This window comes from Aythya ferina (assembly GCF_964211825.1).
Source record: "Aythya ferina genome assembly, chromosome: 17".
Taxonomy (NCBI): Eukaryota; Metazoa; Chordata; class Aves; order Anseriformes; family Anatidae; genus Aythya; species Aythya ferina.
This window is the reverse complement of record NC_140316.1, coordinates 9,459,531-9,471,822: the sequence shown is the minus strand read 5'-3', so window position 1 is coordinate 9,471,822 and position 12,292 is coordinate 9,459,531. Positions and strand designations below refer to the sequence as shown.

Here is a 12,292-nt window from a genome sequence, read left to right as displayed (position 1 = left end):
AAGGCTGAGAGTCCTAGTAAACACCACATGATTTTCTGGTATTTGCAGGGCATCTGTTTTCCCTGCCCTTGCAGTACCTTTGTCTGGTCTGGAGAAGATCCTGGGTGACTGGTGATTTTATTATGGCCTGGCACATTTGAGGGTAAGCCATTCGGCCTGTCAGCATGCTCCCAGAAGAAAAGCTTCAGTGAAAAAACCTTGCTCTGGGCTTTGAAATCTGAACTGCAGCCAATTCCAGCTGAGGGATGTGACGATTGCCTTTTGCTGTGAAGTTGCCATCTGAACAATGACACTGTTGTGTGGTTTGAAAAGACAAGGAGCAATGAAAAGGATAAGTGTGTGTCATATGTGGGACTGGGTAGGTACCAGATAGAAAGCAGCCCAGGCCCTCATCGTTTCCTTACATGGTGCGCCTCAAAATCCACATTTAGAGCTGTTTCAAGGGGACACGTGCATCCCAAGTTTTCTACTTGTGGAGAATTTGTTTTTTTTACAAGCTGTATTTTGCTAGACCATCTGGTCATGCTGCTGCTCCTTTGAAAGCTATGCCTTATTAAATAGTCCTGGGAACTGAAGAAGGAAAGTCGCAGGAGGGAAGAAGGGAGGATGATTTCCAAGAGATGTGCTTTTCCTTAATAAAATAATAGTCTAAGGAGATCACAGCTTGTAACAACTAGTGAGATTCTGCTGCTAATATTCTCTGCAAGACTTCTCAGGGCTCTGCTTCGCAAAGCAGAATCCAGCTGCATCATGCATATGCTGCACAGCTCTCCTGAAGTCAAATCGCCCATGGCACAAAAGTGAGTGTTGTTCTGTATTTGTCCAAATTACAGTATCTTACCTTTTGTTCTCAATTTATTGGGACAGAAAGCTCCTCTCTTAGAATTTGTTATTTGCCATTCCCATAGGACCCCAGCTGAAGTCACTGCACTAGACCTCGCCATTTCTTGTGAAATGCTTGAACAGACAAGACAGCGAATGGTGAGGAGGAGACCAAGAGAGATGTGTAGCTGTTGTGTCCCTTTTGCAGATGCAGAACTGAGGCCTGGGTTTTGAACAATTTGCCTTGAATCTAAAAAAGAGGTGGGAGCAGAATCAGTACAGCAACTCAGCTCTTCTCCATTCAAGTCAGAAACACCCTCTTAGGGTGTTATTTTCTATGACGGGTGGAACACCTAGCCTGAATTTTAATCAATGTTATTAATGAAAGGAGACCTGCCAGCCTCGCTTCTGTTCCTGAATGGTCTATATTGTGTGGTGGAAACTTATATTTTCCCACCCAGTAACTTCAGTGCACCTCAGATTAATATTTGAGAGTTGTTTGCCTGTGTTTTTCATACAGTTCCAAGCACAGATACAGCCCCAACAAACTGGAATCCCAGGAAAGTTTCTGAAGTGGTGAAACCCGACAAAGACAAAACTGGGGTCTGGATAAAGAGCACTTATCCAGGGATGTATGGTAGCCTGGGGTAGAGCTCATTGCTAGAGGAGAGAGAGCTCCAGCAGGATAAGACTGTTATCCAAGTGTTCAGTTACAGATTTAGAGTAACCCTGGTTTGGGGCATTGCCCCGGGGCCTCAAAGGTCTGATATTAAGGATTTCCATAGGAACAGGGCATCTAGAACTTTTATTTTATTTAATTTGGGTGTTTTGAAACTGGTAGTCTTACAGTGAACCTTGTATTGCCATCTTGTCCTGTGAAAAGCAAGCTGACTTACAGGCTTTAGGAATTTACCGTGTGCTTTGTTCTAGCCTTAAATATTATCATGCCCAAAACAGGGATATAAAGCTCAGTGTTTCCAAACAGTTTCATACAATCCTATGAATTTACCTAAGTATCAGGCTTCACATGGACAGTTAGAAAAGCTACAGTTACGTTCACATTCTAATTAGGAACAGAAATCCTCTAAAGGGAACAACGAAGAATAATTAGCATTAAGAGATGCGTTTCTTCAGAGCCAGGTTAACTCAAAACTACCAGCAAGGGGTAACTAATGTTCTGCCGTGGAAGCAGATTTTGGATGATATGAACCAGCACCTTGATGAGGGTGACAGCTTGGTATAGCCCACTGGTGACTGAAAGGTAGAAATAGAATCATAGGATCGTTATAGAGCAAAAATAGTTCATGTTTTCCCAAGAGATTAAAAACATTTGGATAAACAATGTTTTAAACAACGTAACCCCAACGACCAGCTTACTTTCTTCACCCTACTGTCCATTTATTGTGTGGATGTGGAAAGCCCCTTTAGTAATCCTGTCTGTTACGGGCTACAGATATTTTCATCTGTCCAGCAGTGCAGTGTTGTAAGAAGCAATACAAATGCTATTTGCTATTTACTACTAAAAAACGCAGTGAAAAAGCTGGTGTTGCAAGATGAAGCATCCCTGTCAAGGTTACACCTCGTTCCAAGAGCCTGTCCATACCCATTTCCCATGGGTTAGGAGTATGCTATTGCAATTCTTCACGAGATCTTTCTTACACAAGCCACAAACCTTGTAACATCTTTCATTCCCTTTGTCCAGACTAAGAGCAGATGTTGGGAGAGGATCCAGACCTGTGTATTACACTTAGGAGAGGCCACATGTATACATCCCCTTTCTTTCTACAGCTGTGATATACAGTGTATGCACCTTATTATCAGAGAGAGATTCAGAGTACAGGGCAAAGTATAGGGTAACCAGCATAACGCAGGGTCTTGGGAGATTTCTCCCTGTTTGGAAATGCTGGAAGAATCGTATGTGGAAAGCCAAACCTGGGAGGAAAAGGACAGGGGTGAGGAAGGAGGAACCTCTTTAAATATAAAAATGTCTGTTGGGAATAGGGAAGTGAGAGGTTTCAAGGCTATATGAGCTAGTGTCATGTGCAAGGATAAGAGAGCCTTGATTTAGGCTAGAGACGAGCCAGCAAGCAAGGAATTCGCTCCAGACAGAGAGTCCTTCATAGATTCAGCATGCTACTATAGCTAACAATCATGTCAATAGGGTTTAAAAGGTGCTTCAGAGGAATTGGGAAGGAAAGACAAATAAGGTGGGTGGCTGAGGGAGGAATGGAAAGTCCAGTGGTTACTGAGTGAGGCTTGAGTGTGATGAAAATCCTGGCTGCGCTCCAGTACAAGATTTCCTATCACATTAATTATATTGCAACAGGCTCCAGGGCTTTCTATGATACTGACTTTGTATATCAAAAAAGTTACACAGATATCATGTGTGTGTTTGTAATAAGATAAGCTCATTGTGTCATCTCCAAGCCTTCCACTAGGATGCTTTCAAAGACGGAGCCTGAGACTCCTTGGTGCTGTTCCCTTTGTGCATATGGGCAGAAAGCAAATATTTTATGGGGAAGGAGGAATAATCAGGTCTTGGAAATGTCATGTTTATCTCAAACTGTAATTCAATACACTCTTTTTGTTAAAATACTTGTGCTCTTGGATGGTATTTCTGTGGCACCAAAAGGTCTTCTTTCAAAAGCGTTTCTTGCTTTGAAAATAGGGTTACATACTCTGTAGTCTAGGAAGGGGACTGAAGTGAAGATTCTCTCTTTCTTCCCCTTTGCAAAGCAAGGCCTAAGAACTTAATGGCTACAGGAACAGTGTAGTCTATTCATGGCAGGTGAAGAGGAGTGTCTTCAAATTAAGCCCACGTAATCTTGCTGGTTTTCTGTGATGGGGGAAGATGTGACTGTAACACTCACCTTGAAAGGCTGTAACACAGTTTATGTAAGGCTGCCTTAGGCCTGGGATGTGAAGGCTATACGGTCGGATTCTTACTAAGACAATTGGAGTAGGAATGAGGTTGGGTTTAAGTCTCCTGTATCACAGAGGTGTGGAGGTGTAAGTTGAAGAGGACAGAAAACCACTGGAGCCCTGTTCATTGCCACTACACCACTACCCATCTCCCTTGTGCTACAGGCTAAGCCCACAGCTTCTAGTTTGCCAAGGAAGACCACAAAGCAGGAAATAATCCTCAGAGGCTGATTCCAGCTCCTTCCTTCCAAAAGTGAACAAAGAGCAAAGAATCAGGCCTATTCTGGAGCATCCCACCTGCCCCTCCCAGCCTAGGGGCACGCTGGCTGTAAGGATATGGAGCATCTTCTGCCTCCTCTGGTGTGGCCAAAGCAGAGTTAAGCCTCCTCCTCTATTTCTTCCCCCCTAAAAGTGCATTATGGGATTCTCTTTTCTGCTTCTCCCTCCTCTCTCCAGAGCTGTGTGTTTGAAATGATATCTATTTCTCTTTGTGACAGCACACCGTGACTGCTGCCTTGACATTCTCCCAAGCTGACATCCCGACCGGTATGACACTGATGCCTTTGGGCAGAAATCAGAGCCGGTTTGCTCCATGCCTCTGCGTAGCCACGATGCCTGTAGCGCCTCTGAGAGCCCCCAGTGCCCTGGTGGGGAAATGGAGCGAGCACGTGGGCCCCAAATGAACTCCAGGAAGAGATCAGGCATTATCCACAGTGATCCTGCTACCCATTTCCAGTTTAAAGTGTTCGTGTTGACGTCGTTTTTTTCCTGATTTTTTTTCTTCTTTCTTTTCTTGCCCTTCTTCACCTGCCTGTTAGAGGGTTGGTTTCCTGTTTCTCCCCTGGTGGCAGAGTCCTTGGGGAGCTGGGCTTTTGTGAGCTGGAAAAAGAGTGCACAAGCGTCTGATCAGCCCTTATTAGTGTTGAGAAGGATCTAATAGTTCCTGGCTTCTGGGACCATTACCTGTCATTTAGTTTTATTAAGTCAGTGATGAGAAAGTTTAAAATTAAAGGCTTTGTAAATTGGATTCCAGTTTGAAAGGGAGGCACCTACCAGGAAGTTAGCACTGAAGCTTGCAGATGGGCCACTGGGAACAACACCAGGCTCGAGCATTTATCTTTAGCTGCTTTTGACAAAGATCCTGTGCCAAGGCAGGGAGGAGGGGTGGTTTGTAGCAAAGCCTCAGGGTATCCAGAAATCTTCAGCTCTAAACAATATATTCCCTCCTTTGGCAGGCTACTTGCATTTAGACCTCCAGCGACTGTTGAAGAGGAAGGGTGGTCTTCTGGCTGAGTCATTACCCAGAGCTGTGAGACCTGATTCAGCTGAAATGCGAGCAGGCAAGTCATTTCATCTCCTCGTGGTTCTTCTCCTGATTTGTAAAGAGGAGGAACTGGTATTAGTGTTGATTTTTTTTTTATATATATATATATATATTTTTTTACCTATTACCTGTTTTTAATAGCTTTTTGGGACAGGTACTGTCCCTGACTCTTTCACTTACAATAAAAGCTCCAACTGATTTGAATCTTCAGAGCAAAAATAAAGACTGTAAGTCCATAACAGAAAGCAGGCAAAATGGATAAGCCACCTATTTAAGAGAAATATCTCATTTGTAGGGCTTGTAACATTGTATTATTCTCTGCTTTTGAGACTTATATTTGAATTAGTAATCCAAATGCACTTGCAAATGAAATACCCCAATTGCAATAAAGCAATCCTGCTAACTAATTATGGTGTGACAAGGGAAGCTTAGAGGCCAATCACAACAAAGAGCTGCTGTCACTTCTGTTTTCTCAGATGAATAAAAGTCTCATGATGACATTGCTCTGATGAGAAGCAGCATGAACTAGTGGTTGCAAGTACAGTCTGGAAATCAACATTCTTGGTTATTATGCCTCAATTTGTCTTTGACTTTCTGACATCAGAGAAGTCACCTGAGGTCAGAATTTAAAGGTGACTCCTGCCCATCCTTCCATTGTTAACTGTACAGATCGTGCTTCCGTGGCTTTACTTGAATATTGAAGGTTCACACTTTGTCTCTGAAAGGCAGAGGATAGTACTCACCAAAGCACAGGCTTATCCTGTAAATAATAGATTGTGCAAGTGTTTTTTCTCCCAAAGGCAGAATGCACAAGAATGAAACGGAGATCCCCTTTAGAGTAATCGTTTATTGGAAAAGTTTACTTCAGGTTTTCCCATGGCATTTTTCATCTCCCTGTTTTCCCTGCCATTTTTGTCCAGGTTTAACAGTCTGGAAGAGATGCCCTCTGACCATCTGCTCTAATGGACCACTCATCCGCCCATAAATCCAAGCTTCAGATGTGAGTCCCCACCTTTAAGGTAGGTTCAACCTTGTTTTAAGAACCTGGATTGAGAGCAAAGTCTCACACTGTACAAACTCACGGTGAAAGATAGGTTTTGCATACATGTTCTTTCCCCAGAGAGCTTCCAAACCACACTGAGAAGAGGTGGGACAATGTACCCCTAGGAAGCTGGGACACAGAGGGATAGATAAGGATGGACAACACTAGTGCAGAGAGCAGGCACAGCAAACAACCTTGGACCCAGTATTTCTGCAAAGTGAGACCTATGCATGTATAACTCCAGGCCATTCTTCCTGTCTCTGCATAGACATAGCAGTTCCTTGACTTCAGCTAATTACCATGCTCCCTTGAAGGAGATGTGATGCCTCTCCCAAGCTTCTGTGCTAGCATCATGAGAGAACTGATCTATGGGCTATTCAGTGGTTACTTACATCATTCTTGTGTTTCCAGCCATGTGACTTGACCGCAGGCTTTCAGAAGGTAATCTGGGGAGATTTTATCAAATGTAAAATGTTCCTAGACATTACTGGAGCCATGATGTAATGAACCAAGGTTTTGTTCTTTAAATTCCTCTTTGCTGAAAACCACAGGCCCCAAAAAACTGTTCCAGAGAAGCTGCACAGTTGTAAGAAGGAGACTGAGATCTTGCGCTGGGGCAAGCCATTGTGTGCTGCAGTGCTGGGGAGAAAGGGTTTCCAGATGAGTCCTGTGTTACTGGCTTGGTGAGGTCTGGGTTGAATCTCTGATTTGGACAACAACCTCTTCACAAGAGCCACTCTGTTGTTTCTGCTGCTGGGCTGGGAGGTGTTCCAGAGGAAAAGGGAGCATGACCAGGCCTGCAGTGAACCTGGCTACTCCTAATTCGTTGCGTGTTTGGAGCTTTGGTATTTGCTGTAACTGTGGCTGTTTCCATTCTTGTGAAGACAATCCCAGACCACGGTATTGCCTTAAAATGCCATAAAGGTGACCCCCTCATGTAACATTCCTCTGTAGTATCATCTTGCTGGAGCTGAGAACCCAGTTTGCAGGATCTCATAGCTCTGAAACACCTTTAAACCACTTTTTCAAAGGACAATGATTCCTGTGTCACACGTCTGTGAAAGTCTTCCTGGCATATTTTTATCTACCCAGGCTGGGTTGAGACTGCTGAATTGATGCTTTGGATTTCAGTACCTACTGAAATCCCCTGAACAAATGATGCCATTAATTATGGGGTATGGCTTTGATGAATGATGCATAAGGGACAACATTTCATTTTGTCTAAGGGGAGGTAAGTGGGATGGGGAGCTTCTGAGTGTTCAGTGACGCAGGAGAGGTCCTGGCTGTTGCCTGATCAAGGGGAAGTTGCTTCCTCTCTGTAAAGTGCTGTAAACTCAGTGTCAAGTCAGTGTGGCGTCTGGGTTATGTCACCTTCTGGTGGGACAAACTCTTCCTATGTCAGATTTTCACAAACAAAAACCAATTCAGCACTTTACCTAAAAAGCTTGGAGAACTACTCTACGAATTGTAATTTAGTCCTAAATGGCTTCAGATCTGCCTGCCTGACGGACTGCCCCATCCCCAGGCCATTTTAACACCGGTGTAATGAGTTAGGGATTCAGGTTCTTATTCAGATACATGACATGGGGTAAGGTCATGGGATATTCTCAAGGAGCACACTGGGATCTTACCACTGTTTCTTTCCCCACATCCTTTTGAAACTGCCCCAAATTGGTGAACAGGAGTCTAATGAAAGGCATTTATATGACAAGGTTGTAAGAGAGGCTTATTCCTTGCATGATGTAAAAGGCTCTTTCACAGCTTTGATGTAGCAGCTAGCCAAGTTAATTTCTGTGTGTGTGTGTCATTATGTTTTGGTGCTGGGAGGTCATGTTTATGCTAAAAAGTTGAATGAATTTTTGGGACACCTGAAGCTTTTGTTCTGTACAGACAACCCTACTTGTCATTTAAACCTAGTTCATCAGAGCTATCTGATAATATCCGTACCTGGCTTTCACAAAGGGTCTTCTGGACAGGGTTAGAAGCATTAGAAAACTACTTTTGGGGGGGACAAGAGGATTGCTCTCAGTAGTAGGACTGCTGGGTAGTAAGTCTGTGTAATAAGTACTTTTGTGAGTCACACCAGCTGGTGTGACTGGTGGAAAACAAGACCACTGAAATGAGATGGAAGAAGGAAAATAAGGAGAAGAAAGTGGTATTGAAAGTAAGGATATTGTGAGGAGAGTATTCACTCCTGTTGAAGCACCCAAAATGACAAGAAACTAGTCGGAGTGCATGACACTGAGCTGTAATCAAAGAGGAGTCTTAGCAAAGACAGAAGGTGGGATTTCTTTTAACTGAGTTTAGGCATTTACATTGCAGTTGCTTACATGATCTAGTCATCCATATTCCTGTTTAATGATTCACTTCAGGATAATGTGAATCAGGCCTTAGAAATCTCTATTTCTTATTATTGACCCTAAAGGTTTCCCACTGATACTGGCTCAGGTGGAGGAATCTATACAGAGTTCATCTTCCTTCATCAGAACTGCACCCAGTGTGTCAGGGAAAGAAAACAGGTGTCAGGATTAGAGGGAGGGAGACTTCACTGCAGTAACAGGGCAGAAGCTCTCATAAGGAGGCTTTGGAGTCACAAGGACCAAAAGAACCCTTCAGGTAATAAGTTGAAAACAAATACAAGGAAATAATTTGTGACATTAGTGGCTACATAAATTGGGGAAGTCATTGCCAAGTTACACGATGGCCAAAGGCATAAATACATCCAGAGCACATTCAGATGTGTAAATGGAGGGTGGCTCCATAGATGGCTGCACTAGTCACCTGTTGTAGGCTGCCTTTAAGCATTATTAAAACAATGGCCAGGTAGAACAGGGAAAGGTCAGTCCATGTGGACCTTGTTTGTTTTGTGGTTTTTTGTTTTGTTTTTTTTTTCTAAGTGTCTGCTCCTGCCTGCTGGTATATATCAGGTACTGAGCTAGGTTGGTTTTTGGTCTGACCCTATACAGCATTTCTTATTCTTGTTCTAAGTGCTTCTTGCATCCTCCTGCCCTTATGACTCCACTGGAAGGTTTCACTGGTTTTTGTCAGTCTAGTGTGTATGCCTGCTTTTGTGTCCAGCCTGTTGACATACATTGACATGTAGGATATGAGTGCAACAGACCAAGTGTGAGTGGTCAGACACCATTTCTACATACAGTTAAGATTAAGGCACTGTTACCCTTGTACCTTGTTTTTCGCAGGACATGCAATGGCTCCATTCAGCCAGTCTTGCTTCTCTTAGGGCTCCCCATGCTCAAAGGGTGATGGAGCAGGATATGTATCTAGCAGAGATATGAAGTAGAAACATCCAGAAGGCTTTTATTATTTTTTTTTATATTTCTGGATGAAACCTGTTCCCATCCTCCTTGGTCTTACATGTCTTTAACTTGAGCAATCCAGTTTCCACATGGTGTTTAAGATCACCACTCATGAGTCTTCCCAGCTGAGGATCTATCTGATACCCTTCAGCTACAAGACTCCTGACGTGCATCAACACACACCTGTAATATCAGACTGAGCAGAGCATTTAAACGTATTCTTGGCTGAAACTAGGCCTGAGAGTGGGTGAAACTTGGCACTGAGGGGGGAACAAGAAGTGAATGCCCCATGAAAAACATTTAAAATGTAGGCAGGGTATGAACTTGGAGCCAATGTTTACTGCATTTTAATGCGGTTATAGGGCAGTCGTCTGACCTCCTCACCTAATTTGCAAATAATCTTGTCAGGACAAATTAGCCCATGCTAAGCCTGTGCTGTTGAGACTAGATGGTTATCAGGACCTGTGCTAGCTAATTTTAAGGTAGCTCTGATGTCTCTACTGTACAGTGGAGTGACAGTGGCAGTGACTGCAGTGCAGGGTTGTGCTTTTGTATTAAACACAACATATGCACAAAAACACTTGTCTACAGAAACCTGGAATTAATGGTCTTCCTATCTGGTTTCTTTCAGGCCATTTCTGTTTCAGGGCTGAGTGTTGAAAATAGAGATTTGAAGTACATTGAAACTGCAGCTCTGAACTCTGTGAAGTGCTTAATTCATCTTAATAGAGGTGTTCACTCTAAACCCAAAAAGCTCTTAGTTGAGATTTAGCCTGTGGTTTGATATTACAAATTGCTTGGTGGTAACATTGGTTTAAGATATTGTCTCCTGGCCTCTTGTTCATACTGCTATGCTGGCAAAACTACTCATATGGTTGGGAATCAGATGGGAGGAGCAAGCCAACCTCACAATAAAATAAAATAAAATAAAATAAAATAAAATAAAATAAAATAAAATAAAATAAAATAAAATAAAATAAAATAAAATAAAATAAAAGGTTGTTGTGTTTGTTTGTTTGTTTAAAGCAGGAAAATTTCCTCAGTCTGGTTCAGAGCCTGGTCACACAGTTTTTTTGGCAGAAATGAGTGGAAAGAGCACTTTGGCATAGAGGGGAAATGAGCAACAGAGGGTGAAAGGTGAGCAGCAATTACAGATTCTGGTAATGCAACTGTGCACTTTAAAATATCAGATCATGATGTGGAAGTGATCTCAGCATGTAAAAAATGCTCAAATACCTCTAAAATTGTTGGTCTTAATCTTCACTTTTAGGTGTCTTGGCAGATACTTCCAATCTGTGTCCTTATCTCACAGTGTCCAGCCGTCTTCAAAGACTTTTCCAGCTTCTTGTGTTTTGCAAGTTCAAAATCTTGCAGCATCCTGGTACTGAAAATGTGGGAATTAACAAAATAATTGGAGCTGAATGGCAGTGTAAGTATCAATTGTCACTTCAAGGAATGTATCTTTCATTTCCATAATGACTTTGTTGAGAAAGATCCCATTTTAATATAAATGAAAACCGAATTTCATGGTGACTTTGTCAAATCTAGAAGATCTTGTCATTTAAATTCAGTTTGCCACGGAACATAAAGATCATTTGCTGTATACCACATCAAACCATCTAAATACAGAGGTACACTGAAGAATATGGTGAGGTACCTGAAAAAAAAATCTATAAAAAGAACAAACTTTCAAGACGCTAGAAAGTGGAAAACTAATCTCATTGAAAGTTTGCTGACACATTCCCAGGAATGGAGTTGTTTGATAAATAAATAAAAAAAAAATAATAATCCAGAACACAGTGGAATGCCCAAATGATTTCGTTAAAGAAACCATTGCTTTGTTTAATAAATCCCATGGCTTTGATGAAATTTCCGTTTGCAAATCTGAGTTTCATTTGACAGGAGAAAATCTGTATCTCCACAGTCTGTGAAAAAATGTCTTGCCTGCCTTCTTCCTTCTGTTTGTCTCCGCATCAACAGAACAAAATTCAAATAGTTTCCAAAGAGCATCTGGCATATATGCTGAAAACAAAACTTAACATTTCTTCAGCTGTATGCACATGTATATCCCAATATTATAATGCTCTAAACAGCTCAAAATCTCAAATATGTCCACTGATTCATATATCTGATTAATGAAACTGTGTGGTCCTGAGGTGTGAAGTTTTTGCCCCTGAATTCACCAGGAAGTTCGTTATGTTTCCGACCTGGCCCGTGCTCCTGCCCACAGCCTTCTGCCTTGCGTGATGAGCTGGGAACCCCTTCTCCCTCTCCATCACTTCCCTGCATCACTCTACACAGCGAAAGAGAGGGAGAGAGGAATTTCTGCTTTGATTTCTTTGCAGAGCCATGCAGACAGAAGCAGCTCAAGGGAATCCTGCACAGCAGAGGTTAATGTGACCCACATATAATTGTGTGAAAAGATGCCACTCTGCGCCATTGTCAAAGAGGCTTCTTGTTACAGCCCAAGCTATCTAGTCCCTAGCCCCTTCAGCAAAGCGCAGTTTTCTTGCATTAAATCACCACTGCCCTCTTGCCAGCTGCTTAGAGTTTGCACATTATACAGAGGAGATGTATAATATATATTTATATATTTTTAAAATGTGACAGATTGTCTTGGAACATATGTGGTATTGCCTTGAAATGAACTACGTGCATGTGATGGCCAAGCCAGCAGACCTAGCGTATGTGTGTGCGCGCGTGCCTGTGTGCGTGTGGTTTGTGTTTTTTTCCTTCTGTTGGAAATCTGAGAGGCTGGGACACTTGAGCTTTTCATGTTGCTTCTCTCTGAAATATTCATGACGAGTTGACGACCTTGATTCTTTGATACCTGCCATTTATTTATGTGCCACTGACGATAACTGC

The 12,292-nt window shown here is 42.5% G+C and overlaps 1 long non-coding RNA gene across 7 annotated transcripts in view; it reads left to right on the top strand.

The window, feature by feature from the left end:
* Positions 1 to 12,292, top strand: part of LOC311446186 — a 265,671-nt gene that overhangs the window by 252,513 nt on the left and 866 nt on the right. For 3 of the 7 annotated variants that reach the window (XR_014698792.1, XR_014698793.1, XR_014698794.1), the window contains 8 exons: positions 648 to 800; positions 909 to 981; positions 4,242 to 4,488; positions 4,980 to 5,084; positions 5,989 to 6,087; positions 8,536 to 8,726; positions 10,454 to 10,564; positions 10,698 to 10,856. This is a non-coding gene — a long non-coding RNA (uncharacterized lncRNA). The remainder of the gene's footprint in view (positions 1 to 647; positions 801 to 908; positions 982 to 4,241; positions 4,489 to 4,979; positions 5,085 to 5,988; positions 6,088 to 8,535; positions 8,727 to 10,453; positions 10,565 to 10,697; positions 10,857 to 12,292) is intronic. The other 4 variants (XR_014698791.1, XR_014698788.1, XR_014698789.1 and 1 more) reach the window with 4 other exon arrangements.